At 46.4% G+C, this 22694-nt stretch overlaps 1 protein-coding gene across 1 annotated transcript in view; it reads left to right on the top strand.

The window, feature by feature from the left end:
• Window positions 1-4096: 4096 nt before the first annotated feature.
• Window positions 4097-22694, top strand: part of LOC148477374 (uncharacterized) — a 78321-nt gene continuing 59723 nt past the window's right edge. The window contains exons 1-3 of the mRNA XM_088456817.1: window positions 4097-4290; window positions 14730-14785; window positions 15121-15492. The gene's annotated coding sequence lies outside the window, so the exon portion shown is untranslated. The remainder of the gene's footprint in view (window positions 4291-14729; window positions 14786-15120; window positions 15493-22694) is intronic.

The following is a 22694-nucleotide window of genomic DNA, read 5'->3' on the forward strand; positions in this document are numbered from 1 at the left end:
CTCGCTGGTCGTTGACGACATCTTTCATTGTCCGTACTTACAGAGCAACCTGACGATCTCATCAGGTTCTGCAAGTACAGAGATGAGGGAGGGTGACACCACTGAATGATATCGTTAATGACATTGCAGGGCAAACACTAGACAATATCGCTCATGGCGCACATCGTCTAGATCAGTGATTTTCAATCTTTTTCAACTCTGGGCATACTACACAAGATTTTAAAATTGCCGAGGCACACCGTCCTTTATTTTTTGCTCCCCACAGACAACAACTTCCACTTTGCTCCCCACAGAAACCCATGGCTGGCTCCCACAGAAACAAAAAAACAACAACACATTGCTCCCTACTAAAAAATAAAACATGACTGGCCCCCACAGAAACAACAAATAAAACCACATTGCCCCCCACTAAAAAATAAAACATGGCTGGTACCCACTAAAGAAAAATAATTGGCTGGTCCCCACAGAAAATGATCATGCACTTTGATCAACCTTGTCACTCACACATGGGCTTCCAGGCAGGCAGCCGGGCGGGAGGTATAGTGAGCGAGGCTGGAAGAGGAAGCTGGAGGGCAGTGGCCAGCGCAGCGTGCATAACTTGTGATGTCACGCTGCCGTGTCTTGACAGGTCACAGACCTGGCTCGCCTGAGTCTCCCAGAGGAGCTCAGCAGCCTGGGCCGCAGTACTGTAAAAGGTATACAATCGGGAAGCCGGCTGCCTTAATACCGGCAGCCGGCTTCCCGACTGTCATATCCTGGCGAGGGATGAAATGCCGGGCATCTAGATGTAGATGCCTGACATTTCCCCGACCCCGGGAGACCAGCACCCGGCATCCCGATCCTAGTGATGCTGGGCGCCACGAGCGGATAGCCGCGGGGGGGAGGGTTAGGTTTAGGGCACCTGGGGGGGACTTAGGTTTAGACACCCCTCCGGGAGGGTTAGGGTTAGGCTAGGGGGAGGGAGGGTTAGGGTTAGGCACCCCTCCGGGAGGGTTAGGGTTAGGCTAGGGGGAGGGAGAGTTAGGGTTAGGTACCCCGGTGGGGGACTTAGGGTTAGGCACCCCCCTGGGGGACTTAGGTTTAGGCAGCGGGGAAGGGGGGGTTAGGGTTAGGCAATTAGACGGGGGATTAGGGTTAGGCACTTGGGGGGGAGGTTAGGGTTAGGCACCCCTAAGGAGGGTTAGGGTTAGGTTAGTTAGTACTTACCTATCCACGATCAGGATTTCCAGCGCTGTCGGGCATCCGCTGCCGGGATCTCTGCATTTGTCGGGCTGTCACTGCCGGGAATCGAACCGCCGGCCATGGGGCAGGCGGTATTTCATACCAATTCCCTGTAAAATGTGTCGCGGCACACTTCACAACCGGCTGCAGCACACTAGTGTGCCATGTCACAGCGGTTGAAAATCGGTGGTCTAGATGATACACGCCTTAACACTGAATCATTGTGTATCTTTGTGAAACAGGTTGTATTTGCATAGAATGGCAGATATTGAGATTAGGAACTCAATACAAACTAGTTACTGAATGTTAATCAAAGCTGGTTTACATGTGGTCTATACTGGGGGCAGACAATAGATCTATTTGTTATCAACAAGGTTACTTTGAGTCTCCTAGATTGTGGAAGCCCAAATATGCTAAGGGTTTTAGCAAGACCTCAGTACAATCTAAAATACTAATAACTGAAGGCTATTATCATAGTAGAGTCTTGACCTAAATTAAAATTCTATGTAACAATGATTTAGGAAACCTCGGCACAATCTAAAATACCAAGAACTGAAGGTTATTATTATCACAGTGTCTTGACCTAAATTAAAATTCAATGTTACAGTGGATTCACTGTCAATTTGGTTATTATGCCACTAGTCAGTCTTACTATAATGGAAAAGAATATTCCTTGGAAGGAAGTGATGTATGTATACCTTATTGTGCAGAACAAAGGGATTACTCAACTGGTATATACGGGCTCAGATCAGTGTAACACAGCACACAGGACAGACCTTGACAGCAGGATCATGAAAAGGTAGTTATCAATGATCCTCATATATTCTTGCAAGATTATTATGTATAATTGTTTAGTTCTGTAAAAGTGATTCCAACGGTCATAATACAGTGTTGGGATCCCGGCTACAATATCCCAACTGCCGGCATTCTAAAGGAAAGTATCGGGGTTATGGGAGGGTTATGTTTAGGATTAGGGTTAGGCACTAGGGGGAGGGTTAGGGCAGGGCCGGTGCTACTTTTAGGCAGCTTTAGGCAGGTTCCTATAGGCGCTGGCTTCGGAGGTGCGCGGTTGAGGTGACTGAGATTACCAGCACAAAATAAGTCTCTGAAAGTGCTATTAAGTACTGACAGCGGACGCGGATAATATAGACAGTTGCTGCGTCAGTACTTTTCCCCTCCTCTTTTATTCATGTATAATATGGCTGGCTGGGGCAGCATTGCAGGATGTCCTTTTCCATTCTCCCCCTCTGTGAAAGTACACAGGTGACCTGAGGCATTTATAAACATTTGTGATATATTCAGCCCATACTATAGTCAGACCCTTTCTGAGGCAGCTCACACATCATATGGAATAGTATAATTACAGAAGTTGCATTGAATATTGGATGGATCATAACTTAATGATTCACACAATATTTATTATGAACTATAGCGCTGATGTGTTGGTGAATGTACATCTGTTTAGCACGTGTTGTGTGATTTTACACTATGGACGCTCAGAAAATGAGTATGCGGAAAAGCGGCTGTGCACAGTCATGGGCACATTGGACCCTTACCGCCAAAGAGGTGGAGCTGGGAGTGAGGATCGGGGATGGGGGAGGCGGGTGCTAGGCTGAAGCTATACCTATGGGTGCCAAGAGACCTTGCATCGGCCCTAGATGATACAATGTTGTGTGAAGTGAGGGAGAGATTGCTATGGTTCCAAAGCACAAAAAAAATTTGTGGGACAGATCAAAAGGAAGATGAAAACAAGAATTATGGAGCACATAAACAACAATAAAAAAGGACTGGAGTCACATAGTGTATCCCATCATTTTCTAGAAAAACATGACAAAACCCAAGAGGACTTAAATTTACAGGTATCCAAAAAGTCTCCATGAACTGGAGAGGGGGAAACATCAGTACAACCCTGAAAAGATGCTTAGACAAAATGAATCCATACACTGAGAACCCTAACCCCTAGAGGACTAAATATTGATAGATATAGAACTAAGGGCCTTATTCAGACCCGCTCGCAAGCACTATGCGCTCGCTCGCGAGTCTATGATTGGCCACTGCACATGCACACGCCGGCTCCGACGTGCGCATTCGCGAGACCCGGCTAGCGATGGGCGCTCCGTCGCTATGGGTCTCGCACCAAAGCGGGGCAGCTGTCGATTTTGATTGACAGCTTGTCCCGTTTTGGAGGCGGGCAGGGGGGGCTGGCTTGCCAAACGGAGACATTCTCGAAGGAATGCCTGTCATTTGGGGCCGGCCCCACTGACATCACGAGTGATGTCAGTGGGTGAGCTTCCAGCTCTAATAGAACCGAAAGCTCACTGGAGCTTGCGGGAATGAGACCCTACCACAAGGGTCTTGTCGCAAGCCCCGATGGTCGACACCATCGTGACCATCACCTGGTCGCACAACAAAAAAAAACCCTGATTCAGAGCGAGCACTCTTTCAGAGCGTCCGGCTCTGAATCAGGCCCTAAATGCCTTATTAGAAGAATTTTAAATAATTATATTTTTGCTACATTTTTAGACAATATCATAATTTTTAATAATTTTTTTTTATTATTATTACACTTCTATTTTTTACATTTAATATCATCATCTTTCATCTCATTTTTATTATCTTTCAATTGTTTTTTTTATTATCAACCTTCATTTTTATCATTTATATCTTAATAACATTCTCACATATTTTATTCATACTAATAGCACTAGAGCACTTTTTAACAGGAACATAAGGTTACCGCTTTTTTAACCAACTTCCTGCCTTAATTTTAATCAATAAAGATTTTTGTGAAGTTTTTTTTAATCAAATTAAAGATAAAAAGGGCAGAAGTTTAGAAGTACTCCATCCTTGAAAAAGTACCCACACAGGGTATGAAACGCGTTGGAGAAAGTGGAGAAAGAACCAAAGTTCAGCTGACATCCAGCAATACAGAAGCCCGTATTGTACACGGAAGCGGGTGACGTCATACCACCCATCCCGGCTGAAGAACATCACAAGCCGGCTTTTCCCGCACTCGGCGACGGCAGCAGCAAGGAGAAGACCTGCCGCACCATGGAGGAAGCCTAGGAGGTAAGGCAGGGAAAGCTAGTGAGCAACGCTACCTCCGCTGTTTGGCCTCACTGAGAGTTGCACTACCCATCTGCTGCATATTAGACTGTCGGACTCTCCAAACTTACATCTGAAAAAAGCTATAAACATCATATTGCTTTAAAATAAAGCCCATGTTTTTGTTTATAAATATTTTGGCTTATTCCTCAAAAACATTTGTTTTTGGGTGGTATTCGCAAATATTTTACATCCCCCAAATGCTTTACAGAGAGACCGCAGCATGATATATCCGATACCTGCTGTGATCCCTCAATTCCCACCGACAGCCGCAACCCCCATACGTCTCTATGTGTGATGCGATGCTGCCATATTTACAAATCTCCAGAATGCAATGAATTCCAGAGATTGGCCCCTGCAGCTACACATTGGCCCCTATGGGCTACACATCACATAATTAGCCCGGAGACGGTACCGTAGGAACCCTCCCCCCAGCAATCGCCGCGCATGTGCTGGCGTCCCGCCACAGGAGCGAAGAGACCGATGGTGCGGTCACTTCACTCCCAGCACATTGTAGGGATGGACTCCTCTCAGAGCCCCTGCCCATGAGGGTGCTCAGTAATACATTCGGCCGATATGATCACATAATGCAATACGATCATGGGCACCGATATCACGTACAGATCACATTTCAAATGGACCCTTTAAGCTGGGTAAACATTAGACAACTGGCAAATGATGCGATGTCGTCAACGATTTCCATTGAACTCCCTGGAACTCCCGGACAATGATATAGTAAATACATACTGTGCAATCATTCCAATGACCAAACAATATATTGTGCATCTTTAATGATTTCCAAATCATTAGATCGTTAATGCTATATTGTTTGCTTGCCAAAACACCTGACGATCATCTTAACGATTTCTTCAAAATTTATATAATGGGGTGTACTATTACACAGATACATGCACAGATCAGTAAGATCCGAGCATGCATCTGTGTGTAAAAAGCTAAAAGTGTTAAAAATTTAAAGAAAAGATATGGCGCCCCCTAAAAGCACAACCAGCACCGGACTTTTCAGAGCCAGTCCTGGTTGTGTATATACAGGGGGCAAAAGACTTAGGGGTCCTCTGTATTTTGCACAACCACACTGGGATCAGTGAGCCAGTCCTTGTTTTGGAAATACAGGGGAAAAATGAGTAGGGTTCACCTGACCACCCCCCGTCACCACCCACAAACAGCACTTCCTGTCAATCAATATCAGAAGAGTCTGCACACCATAACCCAATCGCACTGGCTAGTTCACACTAGGGGTGAGCGGGTTCGGATTTCTGAAATCCGAACCCCCCCGAGCCCCCCCGATCCGAGTCCGATCCGAGTCAGGCTCGACTTTTCCCGCCTGACTCGGATTCTGAAATCGAGGCAAAACGTCATCTTCCCGCCTTCCGAGTCTCGCGGGTTTTGGATCCTATATAAGGTACCCACGTCGGCGCCATTTTCTCACTCGGCTGTGGACAGTGAAGAGGGAGGGTGGGAGTTAGGGCTGTGTAGTGTAGTGTAGTGTAGTGCTGCTGTTGTCCACTACTTCAAAGTCCATAGGGGCTGGCTGTGTTGTGCTGTGCTGCTGTTGTTAATAGGGGCTGTGTCCACTACTTCAAAGTCCATAGGGGCTGGCTGGACTGTGTTGTGCAGTCAGTTCTCCATAGGGGCTGTGTCCACTCCAAAGTCCTGTGCAGTGTCCCAGTCCTAAAGAGGTGCTGTAGTGTTGTCCAGGGGGTGCTCTGTCCATCAGGGGTGCTCCCCCCAAGTGCTAAAAATATAATATATTTTCTGTGTTTGTGAATTGTGTGCGCAGTAGCCGCACGTGCATCAACAAAGTAGTGCCAAGCGTGCGCCTGTGTCATAAGTAAAGGGCCGGCTGGCTTGACCGTTAAGGGTGCTGTAACCCCCGAAAGTACACTCCAGTCCAAACCAAAAAAAAAATTATTTTCTGTGTTTGTGAATTGTGTGCGCAGTAGCCGCACGTGCATCAACAAAGTAGTGCCAAGCGTGCGCCTGTGTCATAAGTAAAGGGCCGGCTGGCTTGACCGTTAAGGGTGCTGTAACCCCCGAAAGTACACTCCAGTCCAAACCAAAAAAAAAATTATTTTCTGTGTTTGTGAATTGTGTGCGCAGTAGCCGCACGTGCATCAACAAAGTAGTGCCAAGCGTGCGCCTGTGTCATAAGTAAAGGGCCGGCTGGCTTGACCGTTAAGGGTGCTGTAACCCCCGAAAGTACACTCCAGTCCAAACCAAAAAAAAAATTATTTTCTGTGTTTGTGAATTGTGTGCGCAGTAGCCGCACGTGCATCAACAAAGTAGTGCCAAGCGTGCGCCTGTGTCATAAGTAAAGGGCCGGCTGGCTTGACCGTTAAAGGGTGCTGTAACCCCCAAAGTACACTCCAGTCCAAACCAAAAAAAAAATTATTTTCTGTGTTTGTGAATTGTGTGCGCAGTAGCCGCATGTGCATCAACAAAGTAGTGCCAAGCGTGCGCCTGTGTCATAAGTAAAGGGCCAGCTGGCTTGACCGTTAAAGGGTGCTGTAACCCCCAAAGTACACTCCAGTCCAAACCAAAAAAAAAATTATTTTCTGTGTTTGTGAATTGTGTGCGCAGTAGCCGCACGTGCATCAACAAAGTAGTGCCAAGCGTGCGCCTGTGTCATAAGTAAAGGGCCGGCTGGCTTGACCGTTAAGGGTGCTGTAACCCCCGAAAGTACACTCCAGTCCAAACCAAAAAAAAAATTATTTTCTGTGTTTGTGAATTGTGTGCGCAGTAGCCGCACGTGCATCAACAAAGTAGTGCCAAGCGTGCGCCTGTGTCATAAGTAAAGGGCCGGCTGGCTTGACCGTTAAAGGGTGCTGTAACCCCCAAAGTACACTCCAGTCCAAACCAAAAAAAAAATTATTTTCTGTGTTTGTGAATTGTGTGCGCAGTAGCCGCACGTGCATCAACAAAGTAGTGCCAAGCGTGCGCCTGTGTCATAAGTAAAGGGCCGGCTGGCTTGACCGTTAAAGGGTTCTGTAACCCCCAAAGTACACTCCAAACCAAAAAAATATATATTTTCTGTGTTTGTGACTTGTGTGCACTGTGGCTGCACGTGCATCAACAAAGGAGCAGCGCCAAGCGTGCGCCTGTGTCCCATAAGTAAAGAGCCAGCTGGCTCATTTCTTAAAGGGTGGTGTAACCCACAAAGTGCACTACTCTCCAGCAAAAATAAAAAAATATTTTCTGTGTTTGTGTGCGCTTTAGCCGCACGTATATATATCAATATAACATAAATGGAGGACCAAACTTTCTCTGATAAAAATAAAATAGGGAAAGATCAAGAACCACTTCCTACTAGTGCTGTTGCTGCTGCTGGGAGTTGTTCATCATCCCAGAGAGGAAGTAGGAACATCACTACTTTTACTAAACAATTGACCCTCCAACAGTCCCTAGCGATGAGGATGAAGTACGACAGCAGTCATCCTGAAGCAAAACGTATAACTGAGGCCTTGACTGCTATGTTGGTGTTAGACGTGCGTCCGGTATCCGACATTAGTGCAGTGGGATTTAGACAATTGATGGAGGTAGTGTGTCCTCGGTTCCAAATCCCGTCTAGATTCCACCTGCATCCTCAAAGCAGCAGCGACAAGCGTGCGTCTGTCTGTTAAAGGGTGGTGACACCCTCAAAGTGTGCTACACAAACAATAAAAATATTCTTCTTTTTTCTGTCTTTGTGAATTGTGTGGGCTGTAGCCGCACTTGAATCCTCAAAGCAGCAGCGACAAGCGTGCGTCTGTCTGTTAAAGGATTACATCGGTGACAGCATCCAAGTAGGCATGTCAGACAGTCCGTACCTGTACTGGCAGGAAAAAGAAGCAATTTGGAGGTCCCTGTACAAACTGGCTCTATTTTACCTGAGTTGCCCCCCCTCCAGTGTGTACTCCGAAAGAGTGTTTAGTGCAGCCGGGAACCTTGTTAGCGAAAGGCGTAGGAGGTTGCTTCCACAAAATGTGGAGAAGATGATGTTCATAAAATGAATGATCAACTCTTCCAGGGAGACCAGCCTCCAGAACGTACAGAGGGACCTGTGGTTCCAGCAGGGACGAATTAATACTCTGTGAGGATGAGGATGTACATAACACTGAAGAGGGTGAGGAATCTGTGGATGAGGAGGATGAGGACGACTTCTTGCCTCCGTAGAGCCAGTTTGTGCAGGGACAGATTAATTGCCAGCTTGTTTTGTGGGGGCCCAAACGAACCAATCATTTCAGCCACAGTTGTGTGGCAGACCCTGGCGCTGAAATGATTGGTTTGTTAAAGTGTGCATGTCCTGTTTATACAACATAAGGGTGGGTGGGAGGGCCCAAGGACAATTCCATCTTGCACCTCTTTTTTTTCTTTGCATTATGTACAGTTTGGGGCCTAGTTTTTCAATGCCATCCTGTCTGCCACTGCAGTTTCACGCCTAGATGGGTCACGTGTTTGTGCCGCCCACTCGTGTCGCTTAGCATAGTCATCCAGCTACCTCGGTGCAACCTTTTGGACATAAAAACACTATTGTGAGGTGTGAGGTATTCAGAATAGACTGGAAATGAGTGGAAATTAAGGTTATTGAGGTTAATAATAGCATAGGAGCAGAAAAACCTACAAATTCTGTGATTTTAGCTGTTTTTATGCTTTTTTTTAAAAAAATACAGATCCAAAACACAAAACCCAGAACCCAAAACACGGAAGGGTGGTTTTGGCAAAACCAATCCAGATCCAAAACACGAAGAAAGATCCAGATCCAAAACCAAAACACAAAACACGAAAAGTGGCCGGTGCACACCCCTAGTTCACACATGTGCAGAAACATCGGCCAACTGCGTGCGTTCTCTCCTTTGCGTTCCTTAATGAATCAGGCCCGATTTTCGCAATCTGCGCATGCATCGCAGTGGAAGTGCGCAAACCTGTGTGAGAGATCGGGAAGCGTTCACTCGCTGCGCATAGACAGCCCAGCAGAGTGAGTGACAGGAGAGGCCATTTGTGCGTGGTGATGGGGGCTGGCCTCTAGAAATGGGGGAGTGGAGGTGCGAACGCAGGCGTGCCTGAGCGTCTCAGCGCCATTTCAGAGGTGTGCATAATTAACAGGCAGCGTCATAGTACCCGTCACCTTGTTGTATTTCTCACTGAAGTGATCGCAGTGCTTGCGGCAGGGTATAGTCAACCTCAAGCGCTATGATCGCATCCGATGGTACTCCATGTACCAATGGTTTCATGCACATCCAGGAGATGATGTGCGCATGTGGGTGTCTTATGAATGGCTGGTGGGCGTCTTCATACACAAAGTGATTGCACGCCAAGACATAGTGGGCGTGCTAATGCCTTGCCATGCGATTGCCTGCCTTGCTGGGTTTGCGCTGGATTTGCATACGCTGGGTGCGAGCGAATGCATCTAGCGAGCGGGTCTGAATGAGCTCATAACTTCACTAAGCAGAAATGCACAGGGGAATAAGATGAAACTATTCATACTAGAGATGAGCGGGTCCGGTTCCCTGACCCGAGCCAAGACCTCGCGACCCCTCTGTCGAATCACGAGGTTTTGTTTTCAGCGGGCTTAACTCTGATTGGCTGAGAGAGCCGTCTGTCACTGCTCTCAGCCAATCAGCGTTAAGCCCATTGAAAATACTACAAATTAGGGAAAAGAAGAAGTCACCCGCCATCCCCCGCTGCCTGACACAGCCATCAAACCCGCTGCCGACACCACCAGCACCCCCCCTTTCAGCATCCCCCGCTGCCGACACCACCGCTGCCAACACTCCTGCACTGCTGCCCAACGAACTGAGGACACTGTCAGCGACCCCCACACTGCCTACACTCCCACAGTGAGGACACCACCAGCACCCCTGCAATGCACACAGTCAGCAAACCTGCACTGAGGTCATCGCTGGCACCCCCGCTCTGTCAACTCCGCTGGCACCCTGCATATAGAACACCCCTGCACTGCCGACACAGTCAGCAAACCTGCACTGAGGGCACCCCCGCACTGCCGACACAGCCAGCAAACCTGCACTAAGACACCACTGGCACCCCCACACTGCCGACACAGCCAGCAAACCTGCACTAAAGATACCACTGGCACCCCCGAACTGCCAACACAGCCAGCAAACCTGCACTAAAGACACCGCTGGCACTTCCGCACTGCTGACATCAACAGTACCCTTCACTGAGGACACTGCCAGCACCGCAGCACTGCCATTCCATGTACTGGGGACACCATCAGCAACCCCACTCTGCCGATACTGCTGTCACAGTAAGTGCACTATTGGTGTATCCAACCCACACTGTATAACACACTATATCCATGTTGGAAATTAGAAGCTGAACTGCCACATGTTAGTGCCGCCCACTGTGTCACTTAGCTTAGTCAGCCAGCTAGCTGGATGCAACCTTTTGTCCTTAACTAGATGAAAAAAATAATATTGAGAGGTGGTCAAAATTGATTGGAAATTACTGGACATAAATGTTGTTGAGGTTAATTATACAGTGGGAACAAAAACAGGCCCATTTTATGTGATTTTAGCTGTTTTTATGATTTTTTAAGAAAAAATCCAGATCCAAAACCAAAACACGAAAACAAAACACAGAGGTGAAGTTTTGGTAAAACTAGGGGTGTGCACCGGCCACTTTTCGTGTTTTGGATCTGGATCTTTCTTCGTGTTTTGGATCTGGATTGGTTTTGCCAAAACCACCCTTCCGTGTTTTGGGTTCTGGGTTTTGTGTTTTGGATCTGTATTTTTTTTTAAAAAAAGCATAAAAACAGCTAAAATCACAGAATTTGTGGGTTTTTCTGCTCCTATGCTATTATTAACCTCAATAACCTTAATTTCCACTCATTTCCAGTCTATTCTGAACACCTCACAATATTGTTTTTATGGCCAAAAGGTTGCACCGAGGTAGCTGGATGACTATGCTAAGCGACACGAGTGGGCGGCACAAACACGTGACCCATCTAGGCGTGACACTGCAGTGGCAGACAGGATGGCAGTTTGAAAAACTAGGCCCCAAACAGTACATACTGCAAAGAAAAAAAAGAGGTACAAGATGGAATTGTCCTTGGGCCCTCCCACCCACCCTTATGTTGTATAAATAGGACATGCACACTTTACAAACCAATCATTTCAGCGCCAGGGTCTGCCACATGACTGTGGCTGAAATGATTGGTTCGTTTGGGCCCCCACAAAACAAGCTGGCAATTAATGTGTCCCTGCACAAACTGGTTCTACGGAGGCAAGATGTCGTCCTCATCCTCCTCATCCACCGATTCCTTGGATAAAACAGGAAAAAGGGACTTAGGTGACCCTGGACTGCTTACGGTCTGAGCCAAACTTTCTGAACTTGACAGTAACTTTTTAGGAACGCGCTGCAGGTGCCGTATAAGGGAGGATGTTCCTAGGTGGTTAACGTCCCTGCCCCTACTTATTTCACCTTTACATATGGTACATATGGCAAGACAGTTGTTGTCCGGATTTGGATAGAAATATTGCCAGACCAAAGAGGTGGAATGTTTGGTCTTCTGCCCAGGCATGTCCGTGATGGGCTTTTTCATCCCACGGACAACAACTGTCTCCCCCGGAGCCTGATTTAAACAAACCACATCACCATCAGAATCCTCCTCGCCAACTTCCTCCTCAGTGCCAGCTACACCAGTATCCTCATCCTGTTGTACTTCAACAGTGACATCTTCAATTTGCATATCAGCAAGTGGACTGTGGGTGCTCCTTTCAGCACTTGCAGGGGGCATGCAAATGGTGGAAAGAGCCACCTCTTCCCATCCAGTGCTGGGAAGGTCAGGCATCGCAACCACCACCACACTTGGACTCTCCTTGGGGATTTGTGATATCTTCTTAGAACGCACAGTTCTTCGCTGTGCTTTTGCCAGCTTAACTCGTTTGATTTTTTTAGTGGGAGGAGGGCTTCCATCGTCATGTGAAGCTGAACCACTAGTCATGAACATAGGGAAAGACATTAGCCGTTCCTTGCCACTCCGTGTCGTAAATGGCTTATTGGCAAGTTTACGTTTCTCTTCAGATGATTTAAATGTTTTTTTCAAGGTCATTTTCCTGAACTTTGTCATTTGGGATTGTATGTGCCCTCTACTATGACATTGGGCATCAGCCTTGGCAGACGACGTTGATGGCATGTTATCGTCTATGTCATGACTAGTGGCAGCAGCTTCAGCACTAGGAGGAAGTGGTTCTTGATCTTTCCCTATTTTATTTTTATCGGAGAAAGTTTGGTCCTCCATTTATGTTATATTGATATATACGTGCGGCTAAGGCGCACACAAACACAGAAAATAATTTTTTATTTTTGTTGGAGACTAGTGCACTTTGTGGGTTACACCACCCTTTAAGAAATGAGCCAGCCGGCCCTTTACTTATGGGACACAGGCGCACGCTTGGCATTACTTTGTTGATGCACGTGCGGCTACGGCGCACACAATTCACAAACACAGAAAATATTTTTTTATTTGGTTTGGACAGGAGTGTACTTTGAGGGTTACAGCACCCTTTAACGGTCAAGACAGCCGGCCCTTTACTTATGACACAGGCGCACGCTTGGCACTACTTTGATGATGCACGAGCGGCTACTGCGCACACAATTCTCAAACACAGAAAATATTTTTTAATTTGGTTTGGAGTGTACTTTGAGGGTTACAGCACCCTTTAACGGTCAAGACAGCCGGCCCTTTACTTATGACACAGGCGCACGCTTGGCACTACTTTGTTGATGCACGTGCGCACAAAATTCACAAACACAGAAAAAATATTTTTTTTTTAGCACTTGGGGGGAGCACCCCTGATGGACAGAGCACCCCCTGGACAACACTACAGCACCCCTTTAGGACTGGGACACTGCACAGGACTTTGGAGTGGACACAGCCCCTATGGACAACTGACTGCACAACACAGCCAGCCCCTATGGACTTTGAAGTAGTGGACACAGCCCCTATGGACAACAGCAGCGCAGCACAGCACAGCACAACACTACTCTGCACTACACTACACAGCCCTAACTCCCACCCTCCCTTTTCACTGTCCACAGCCGAGTGAGAAAATGGCGCCGACGCGGGTACCTTATATAGGATCCAAAACCCGCGAGACTCGGAAGGCGGGATGATGACATTTTGCCTCGATTTCAGAATCCGAGTCAGGCGGGAAAAGTCGAGCCTGACTCGGATCGGACTCGGATCGGGGTGGCTCGGGGGGGTTCGGATTTCAGAAATCCGAACCCGCTCACGCCTAGGTAAAACCAATCCAGTTCCAAAACCAGGGTAGATCCAGATCCAAAACCAAAACATGGGGGTCGTTGCACATCTCTAATTCATAGTAATGGATAAGTACTCTGTATACATACTAATAAATAAGTACTCTGTATACATACTAATAAATAAGTACTCTGTATACATACTAATAAATAAGTACTCTGTATACATACTAATAAATAAGTACTCTGTATACATACTAATAAATAAGTACTCTGTATACATGCTTTACAGTATTTCCCCTCAGATAATTACACAGACCGAGGTAATGGCTGAAGAGATAGAAATTCCCTCCATAATCCCCAAGGGATTATGGACCTCATTCAGATTCGGTCGAAGCGGCCGCACGGTCATACAGAAAAAGGGGCCAGATATGCAAATGATTCCCTCGCAAGTTGCATCACTAAGGTCGGATCGTTAGCTGGCCGACCAAGGGGTGGATGCGGTCGGACCGCTAAAAATACGCCCACATGCCGTACGCATAGCACGTCATCTCCGGCTACATAAGGATTAATCGCGAGCATCGATAGCCATCGGAACTGGTCGTAGAGCTAAAGGTTGACCTGACCCTCTCTTAAGCTCTACGATCATGTCAGTGTAAAACCGCCCATGTCACGTGTGCCATGACACTACTTTGTAATTTATGCACTCCCAGAAAATGCCGTTCGCATAATGAGGCACGCCTGCGTCCGGAACTCCACTCCCCCGTTTTCACGCACCTTCCCCTGTTACCACCCACAAACGCCACAATCTGTCACTCAAACTACCGACCTGGCTGTATTCAAGGAGAGAGAAATTTCTGATCGTAGCGGCTAGTTTGCGCACGCGCATTGCGACCTTTACGCATGCGCAGAATAGCTAACATCGGTGGCGTACGACCGTGCAGCTGCTTTGACCGACTCTGACTGAAGTCCCATATCCCATGATCAGCGTTTTCCTGTAAAAAACCATAGTCGGGCCTTTAATTGTGGACGGACAACGTAAGTCAGTTCTACAGAAACCGAAGGGCCAGTAAACTAATTTTACATCTTTATTTTGTACAGTTAATATGTATCACTGCTTCTCCCTGTTTAAGTTAAGTAAAATGAGTTCTGAAGGATTTCCATGTTAATATTTGTACTTACAGTATGCTATAGGGGTCTGTACCCCAGACAGCTGCGATGACTGAGCGGCACGAGAAACGTAAGTAAATACAGGAGTGATCCTAGCGCTGAGGGACACCAGTGAGAGTTTGCTAAGCAGGAGGGGCCGTGGAATACGCTACACTTGCCCTATGTACCTGCTGCAAACCAACAACTAATGCAAACACTTTGCTTTGGATTATAGAACATTTCTGTGCAGGGTGAAATCAGGGAGAGACTGGACTCTTATTGGGAGAGGTTGGGTTGTTTCAGTAGATATTTGCTTTTCCGTCTGCCAGCGTTATGTAGCTAATCTCTGTAAATACCACAAATGTGACCTGTCTGCTTGTGCTGCAGCTCACACTGGTTTGAATGCTTGTAAATTAATTGTTTCAGCAATGCCCAGAGGAGATGATCTATAAACCTCACATGTCTATAAGGAGGAGAAGTGCGAGCTGAAGTGAATGAGAAGAAGACCTGGAGGACTCATCACCAGCACGGAGGCTCACCAGCTCGGAGGCTCACCAGCACGGAGGCTCACCAGCACGGAGGCTCACCAGCACGGAGGCTCACCAGCACGGAGGCTCACCAGCTCGGAAGCTCACCAGCACAGAGGCTCACCAGCACAGAGGCTCACCAGCTCGGAGGCTCACAAGCTCAGAGAATCACCAGCTCGGAGAATCACCAGCTCGGAGAATCGCCAGCTCAGAGGCTCATCAGCTCGGAGGCTCACCAGCTCGGAGGCTCACCAGATGACAGCCTGAACAGGTGGGTGGCTAATGGGCAGTAAGAGGGAATGTTCTGTGACTGCTGAGCATCAGGCTTGGACAGCATGTGGGTCTCCAGCTGTGTTATGGCAACAACCCCTGGGCAGAGACGGATGTAGCAACTAATATCTAAAAGAACTGCAAAGCACTATGGGTCTCATTCAGACCCGGTCGCAAGCTCTGAGCGCTCTCAACTGGGTCGATGTTAAGGCCCTGCGCACGCGCAGCGGCTGCACTGTGCGTGCGCAAGTACGGGAGCGAGAGAGAAATTATCTAGCTCCGGAGCTCACTACAAAAGGAGCGCTTGCCGTTTTGTGGACGGCCGCACTGACATCATCAGTGATGTCAGTGGGGAGTTTCCTGCTCGATCAGAGCAGGAAGCTCCCTGGGGCTTGCAGTTGCCGAGACCCAACCTTAGGGTCTGGTCGCAAGCCCCGATGGTCGCGATGGTGATCTCCATCGCGACCATCACCCTGGTCAGTTGCTAAGCTTTGGGTGGTAACCCACAGCTTAGCTTGCGACCAGGAGGCCGCACCAAAAAAAAAAGAAGCGCCCGCCCCTCATTCAGAGAGAGCGATCACTTCTTGCGACCGCCTCTGAATGAGGTCCTATATCCCTGCGCCTAGAAATGAATGGATAAAGGTTTCTAAATCTAATCAAAATTCAATGTTGCACAATATATAGAGACAATAGAAGAGATGGTTTATCCCCACAGCAAGTATTTAAGGACTTATTGCTAGAAGTCCAGAAAACAGAGAAATGGCAAAAAAAACGGTTGAGGAAAGACTGCGCCAGTATATCAAATTACTAAGTAAAATTAATCAATTTTATAAATAAATACATAGAGGAATGGCTTGATCATAAATTGCAACAGCTGTAATATATTACTAAATAATGAGTCACATATCACCTAAAACACAGATATTCTTAGCAGCATTCTGTATAAAATATATATAAATACACGTGTAACTACAATGTAAAACATATAATAGGATCCTAAAGGGGAAAAGGTTTTTGACTAAGTTGAAATAAGATGAACATCGGAGAATCCTGTGGTAATAGTAACAATTAAAGTCCTTTAAAATGTCTGTTTTAATTCCAAAAACAATGTTCTTATTTATTCCAAGGAAATTGATCAGGGTCCCCAGGTAGCGATTAGTTTGATGCTGTGTAACTAGTGAAACATATTCTGGTTTTAAAATGGGAGAAATAATAAATGTCAGAATACTCAAAAGCCGCTACGCTGTTCTGCGGGCAAAAGGAGGTGGAAGATTTGATAGCCGGCAAGTACTGGACGGGCCGTGCAGGTGTTTCAAGATCCATGAAAAAGTCCCCAAATGAGGGATGAAACGCGTTGATCCAGCTCAAGCTATCCACTATCTTATATCTCTATTTGCCTAACCCAGTCGGCATAAGTATATGAGTTGATCCGGATCGCTCTGGGTCTCATTCAGACTCGCGAGCGAGTGCTGTACGCTCGCAAGTGGGTCGATGTTCCCCAAATGCGCATGCGCACGACGGAGGCGCCTCCGTCGTGCGCATGCGCGAGACCCGAATAACGAAGGGGTAGCCGTCGTTACGGGTCTCGCACCAAAGGGGGCATGCTGTCGATGTTGAGTGACAGCACGCCCCCCTTGGTGGGCGTGACGGAGGCGTGGCTGCACAGACGGAGGCGTTCCCATGGGAACGCCTACCATCTGGCTCTGGCCCCACTGACATCACTAGTGATGTCAGTGGGAGTGCTTTTGGATCTGATAGAGCCAAAATCACTCCAGGGCTTGCGGCAGACGAGACCCTACTGCAAGGGTCTCGTCGCAAGCCCGATGGTCGCGATGGTCTTGACCATCGCGACCATCATCATGGACACTCGCATAAGCTGTGGGTGGTCACCCACAGCTATGCGAGCGGCCAAAAGGCCGCTTCGCTATAAAAAAAAGCACACCCTGATTCAGAGCGGGCGCTCTTGTCAGAGCGTCGGGCTCTGAATCATGCCCTCTGTGCAAGAGAAACAAGCTGTGCCTTTATAGAGAGTCATCTGCAGCCCCTGCCACTACCAACATACAGCCTGCAAGCATGGAAGCCTAATATCACTCTATTGGACAGTTAAACTTGATCACCCACGGCAGAAGTGCAGCGTACAGACTGCCGCTAAGGTGTGCTTACGGACGCCACTAATGTGTGCGTACGGACTGCCGCTAATGTGTGCGTATGGACTGCCGCTAATGTGTGCGTACAGACTGCCGCTAACGCTCATGTGCCTGCACAACCACTCCATTACTAGACGGCTATCAAAAACTAAAGAGGAGCGCACCCTGTTTTGGATATACAACGGCTGCACACAAATCCTCTGGTAGATGTCAGCTGGTGTCTGGGCTTTCCTGGCCTTTCCGCACCTCCCTTTCTTCATGTGTTCAATACTTTTTCCCTGTGTCACTTCACATTATTACACACAACGTAATGTATGGACATCTATGGTTTGATTCCCTTGCATGTGTGGATTGAATGGATGGTTGGTGACATTTGGTGAAAATTTTATTACAACAGCCCCATTATATATATATATATATATATATATATATATATATCTACTGAGAAAATGTGGCTGTGTTCAACACTTATTTTACCCGCTATATATATATCTATACAGTGCATCTGGAAAGTATTCACAGCGCTTCACTTTTTCCACATTTTGTCATTTTACAGCCTTATTCCAAAATGGAATAAATTCATTTTTGTCCTCAAAATTCTTCACACAATTTCCCATAATGACAACGTGTAAAAAGTTTTTTTGAGATTTTTGCAAATTTAATAAAAAAAACACAAAACAAGAAATAATTTTTTTATTTAACCCGTTTTTTACAGCTACAACACAAGCAGCTGTTACATATCTCCCTGATATATCTCACTGATATGTGCAGGCTGCTTGGTGCTGGGGAGAGATTTGCAGAGAGATAACGCTGCAATCACCGATGAGTAATGTCCTTCAAAACCTGCTACTCGGGGACAGATATCCTGATCAGCTTCGCTATCGGCCAACTCACTCTCAGCTAAACTCACTTCTTTGTAAATTTGTGAGTTTCAGGAGCCATAAATCTCCTGAGTTCCTGCGATGCTAATCCAGTTGAAAAAAAAAAACCCGATTAGACTCGAATCTTAGTAAATTTACCCCCTGTAATCTCTTCCTGTGATATAGATGATAATTAAACTAAAAAGTGTTCTCCCTCTAATAGCCGATACTAATTGTTATTCCTGTACTTGCCTCTCACGTTTGTTACCAGTTGTATCCAGATATATGATTTCATATGCTCAGAAGCTTCTCCTTTCTCCTCATCTATATACTGGAGCAGGTATTGGATTAGTCAGAGATTATTCTGTTGTTATACAAAGGTCTCTGAATGCCCCACTAATACTATGGGCACACTTCCTAATACATACACATTCTTACAACATGAATTTCTCAAACAATCCTGCTCAGGATTTATTCATCTGGCTTTCTATGTCTTCAGTTAAATGATGAATATCAGTTCCGTGACACTATTAATTAGCCCCTAATTATCTCATATATTCTACAAAACTAGGCACAAGATTTAATGGCATATAAATAGCCATACAATATATATCCTGCTTCTTATGCATGTATAATTTTTTCCATAGTGCTGCAATTGGATCCCAATTTCATAACACAATTTACATCCATAATTAGGGATAAATTTCTAAGATTCGAGTCTGGTCGAGTAGCAAGTTTGAAGGAGATTACTCACCCGAGATTGCAGTGTTATCTCAATGCCTATCTCTCCTGAGCTAGCAGCCTGCACATATCAGTGAGATATGTGTAAACTGCTTGTGTGTTATACCTGTAAAAACCATTTAACCCTTTTTTTACTATTTACAGGCAGAAATATACAGTATATGGATCACTCTGATCTGTGTATATTTCTGCAGAACTCGCAGTTCACTGGCAGGTGAATTGATTTCATGAATTAGGACAGGAGTTTTGTCCGTTCTCATGAGAGTTTACAAACTCTCCTCTTGGTAAATTCCTGAATCTAATCTTCATTAATGAAAAGTTACATGAGTTTAGCCGATGGTGAAGTGAAGAGAGTTTGCTAACTCTCCAGTATTTTCCCGTAGCAATGGAGATCTCTCTCCCGAGCTTTACATTAGTACATTTTCGAAAATGTCCAAACTCTCCAGAGATTGCTAACTCTCCCAAACTTGATTCTTAGTAAATTTACCCCCTATAATCTGGTTGCTATGGGTAACATCTCTACTTTTAAAAACTCTCACTTTAGTAAATTTACCCCTAATAATTTATATGGCACAATAATAAAATTAAACATAACTTTTAATTAACTACTATTCTGCAGATTAAAAAGTACTTACCTAGTCACTGACATAAAAGAATGATTTCTGTTTCCAGAAATGAAAAACAAAAAACAGGGTGTACAAACATTTAACCTATGAAAGGAGTGAGTTTCAAGAACGGCAAAATATTAAGACAATAGAATTAACATCGACAATTACATCAAACATAGAAATGTTAAAAGAACACTAAGGTCAAGTCAAATACAGCATAAGTTAGTAAATGATAACATATAACATATATCATATGGGAGGCAAATACTGAAGGATTCAATATACTTAACTTCCAAAGAGCAGTATAAAATGTCGGGGATAAAAGAGTCTGTGTATATATGGATTCTGCTGCTGCCCCCTTACTGTACTTTTAGTAGAGGAGAGGGAGTGAGAGATCTGTATTGCAGTTACCCCTAGAAATAACAGCAAAGGCCGGTTCTCGGCTTCAGCTTTTCATTTCTGCTGTTAGTTGCCTTACCTAGGGGCATAGGGCAACCAATGAGAGAACTACTGTGCTGGTATGAGAGCCAGCAGGCGAGTATAGTGTAAAATATGATACAAAAATGAACATTACCTTCACTGTTAAATGAGTTACATAGGGATCCTTTATACTCATTAGGGAAACAGCATTTGGGGTAAAAAATACCTAAAACTGATATAAGCCGCTCAAAGTTTCCAGTAGAATGAGCCCATTGGAGTCAAGGAAAGTTAGGGAAAAAGATTATGCGTTCCAAGGGACTCTGCTGCTCCCCCTCTTGCCAATGGCAGAGGAGAAGGAGTGAGAGATCCGCCGTTAGTGCAGTAACCCTTGGAAACAACAGTGAGAGCCGATTCTCGTCATCAGTTTTTCGTTTCTGCCAATGGTTGCCTTACCCTCAGACATAGGGCAACCTAAAGGAGAACTAATACGCTGGTATGGGAATCGGTAAGAAAGTACAGTTCAAAAACTTCTGTTTCCGAGCTGTGTGAATCAGTAACATGAATATATTTTATCTCTTTCAAAGTTGCAATGTAAGCAAAACATTCCTGCTGTTATGTTAACCACTGTGGGTCCAGATTGACATAATTCAGTATATTGCACTAATTTATATGATCCTATTATATGTTTTCTCAGCTCGTATACATTCCAGCCACCTGTATCGTGTTATAAAACAAGTGCAATCTCCATGAAACAGTGCAAGTGCTTAAGTAAATAAATTAAATCGGTTGCATCAAATAATTAATGTATCAACAATATTTCAAAAAGATAAGATGGAATATGCATTAGTTAGACAATGGTACAAGCTGAGAGTTTAATAAAAAATTAATTCAAACTAAAGTGTATAATGCTCAATCCTATACAGTGGGGCAAAAAAGTATTTGGACAGCCACCGATTGTGCAAGTTGTTGCACTTTAAAAGATGAGAGCGGTCTGTAATTTCCATCATAGGCAGGGGCGGATTTACCACTAGGCAACCTAAGCGGCCGCCTAGGGCCCGGCGGGTCCCAAGGGGCCCGTGCCGGGCCCCCCTGAAATCCAGCCCTGGAGAGATCCTGTCCCTGCTGCACTGTGTTTTGCACACACACGCAGGCAGTATAGTTCCATAAGAGGAGGCGGAGCACAGGGGGGGAGGAGGAGTAAGAGAATCACTCCAGTCACTCGACCACCCGTCACCCCCCGCAATAACACTGTATGGGAGGGAGGCAGAGGAGAGCCAGAGCCACTCAAGTGCACAATGAATTTAGGCGCGGATTGGGGCTGCTCACACTATTGCCGGGCTGACTAGTGTGCAGGAATCACATGCAACAATAACAGAGTACTCTATCCAGTACTCTATTGCTGTTATATGTGACTAGTTACCATGGTGATTGAGGGGGGGGGGGGGTGGAAGCTCCCCAGAGGCTGCTAGACAGTGTTATTTTACATATGTCACATTCACTTTTAATCATATACAGTATTATACTTACCTGTGCTACAGATGCAATCTTACACTTATGGAATCTCTACACAGTTTACAGATGGACTTAAATGCCTGAATCAGTTTTATGACTGACCCATTAATACTTTGGCCTAAATGTAATAGAGTGCGAGCCAGTGGTGTAACTACCATGGGTGCAGAGGGGTGCGACTGCTATGGGGCCCGGGCTGCCTCCAGGGCCCGCCGCTCCCCCTGCACCCAGTCATGCATGGATTCAGCCTGAGTCAGGGGAGGATTGGGCCACCAGGACAGTGTGAATGTTCCTACTGGTCCGATCCCATATTCCCCCATGCCGGCAGGGCCGGCTCACATCAGCCAGCTGCTGGGTAATGCACCTGGTAGCGGATATCTGCTCCAGCTAGCGGGCACTTCCGGGTGCCGCTAGCCGTGAGCAGCGCCATAGTGTGCTGGGCCGGCCTGATGATAGTCCCTGTAGCCTGGACCAGGAAATTCACGTTGCCACACATCCTTCCCCATCCACGCACAGCTCCTGATAGAGACAGGCTGCGGTGATGAGGTGAGGGGCTAAGCCGAAGTCAGTGATTTGAGGAGGGGCTGAGGACAGTGATGAGGGGCTGCGGATGGTGATGAAGGTGGTGAGGAGCTGAGGATGGTGGTGAGGGCTGGGGCAGAGGAAGGCAATGAGGGGCTGAGGATGGTGGTGAGGGGCTGGGGCAGTAGAAGGTGATGAGGGGTCGAGGATGTTGGTGAAGGGCTGGGGCAGAGGAAGGTGATGAGGGGCAGAGGAAGTTGGTGAGGGGCAGAGGATGGGGGTGAGGGGCTGAGGATGGTGGTGAGGGGCTGGGGCAAAGGAAAGTGAAGAGGGGTTGAGGATGGTGGTGAGGGGCTGGGGTAGAAGAAGGTGATGAGGGGCTGAGGATGGTGGTGA

Source organism: Taudactylus pleione, unplaced genomic scaffold, assembly GCF_031769625.1.
Source record: "Taudactylus pleione unplaced genomic scaffold, aTauple2 ptg000720l, whole genome shotgun sequence".
In the NCBI taxonomy this organism is placed as follows: domain Eukaryota; kingdom Metazoa; phylum Chordata; class Amphibia; order Anura; family Myobatrachidae; genus Taudactylus; species Taudactylus pleione.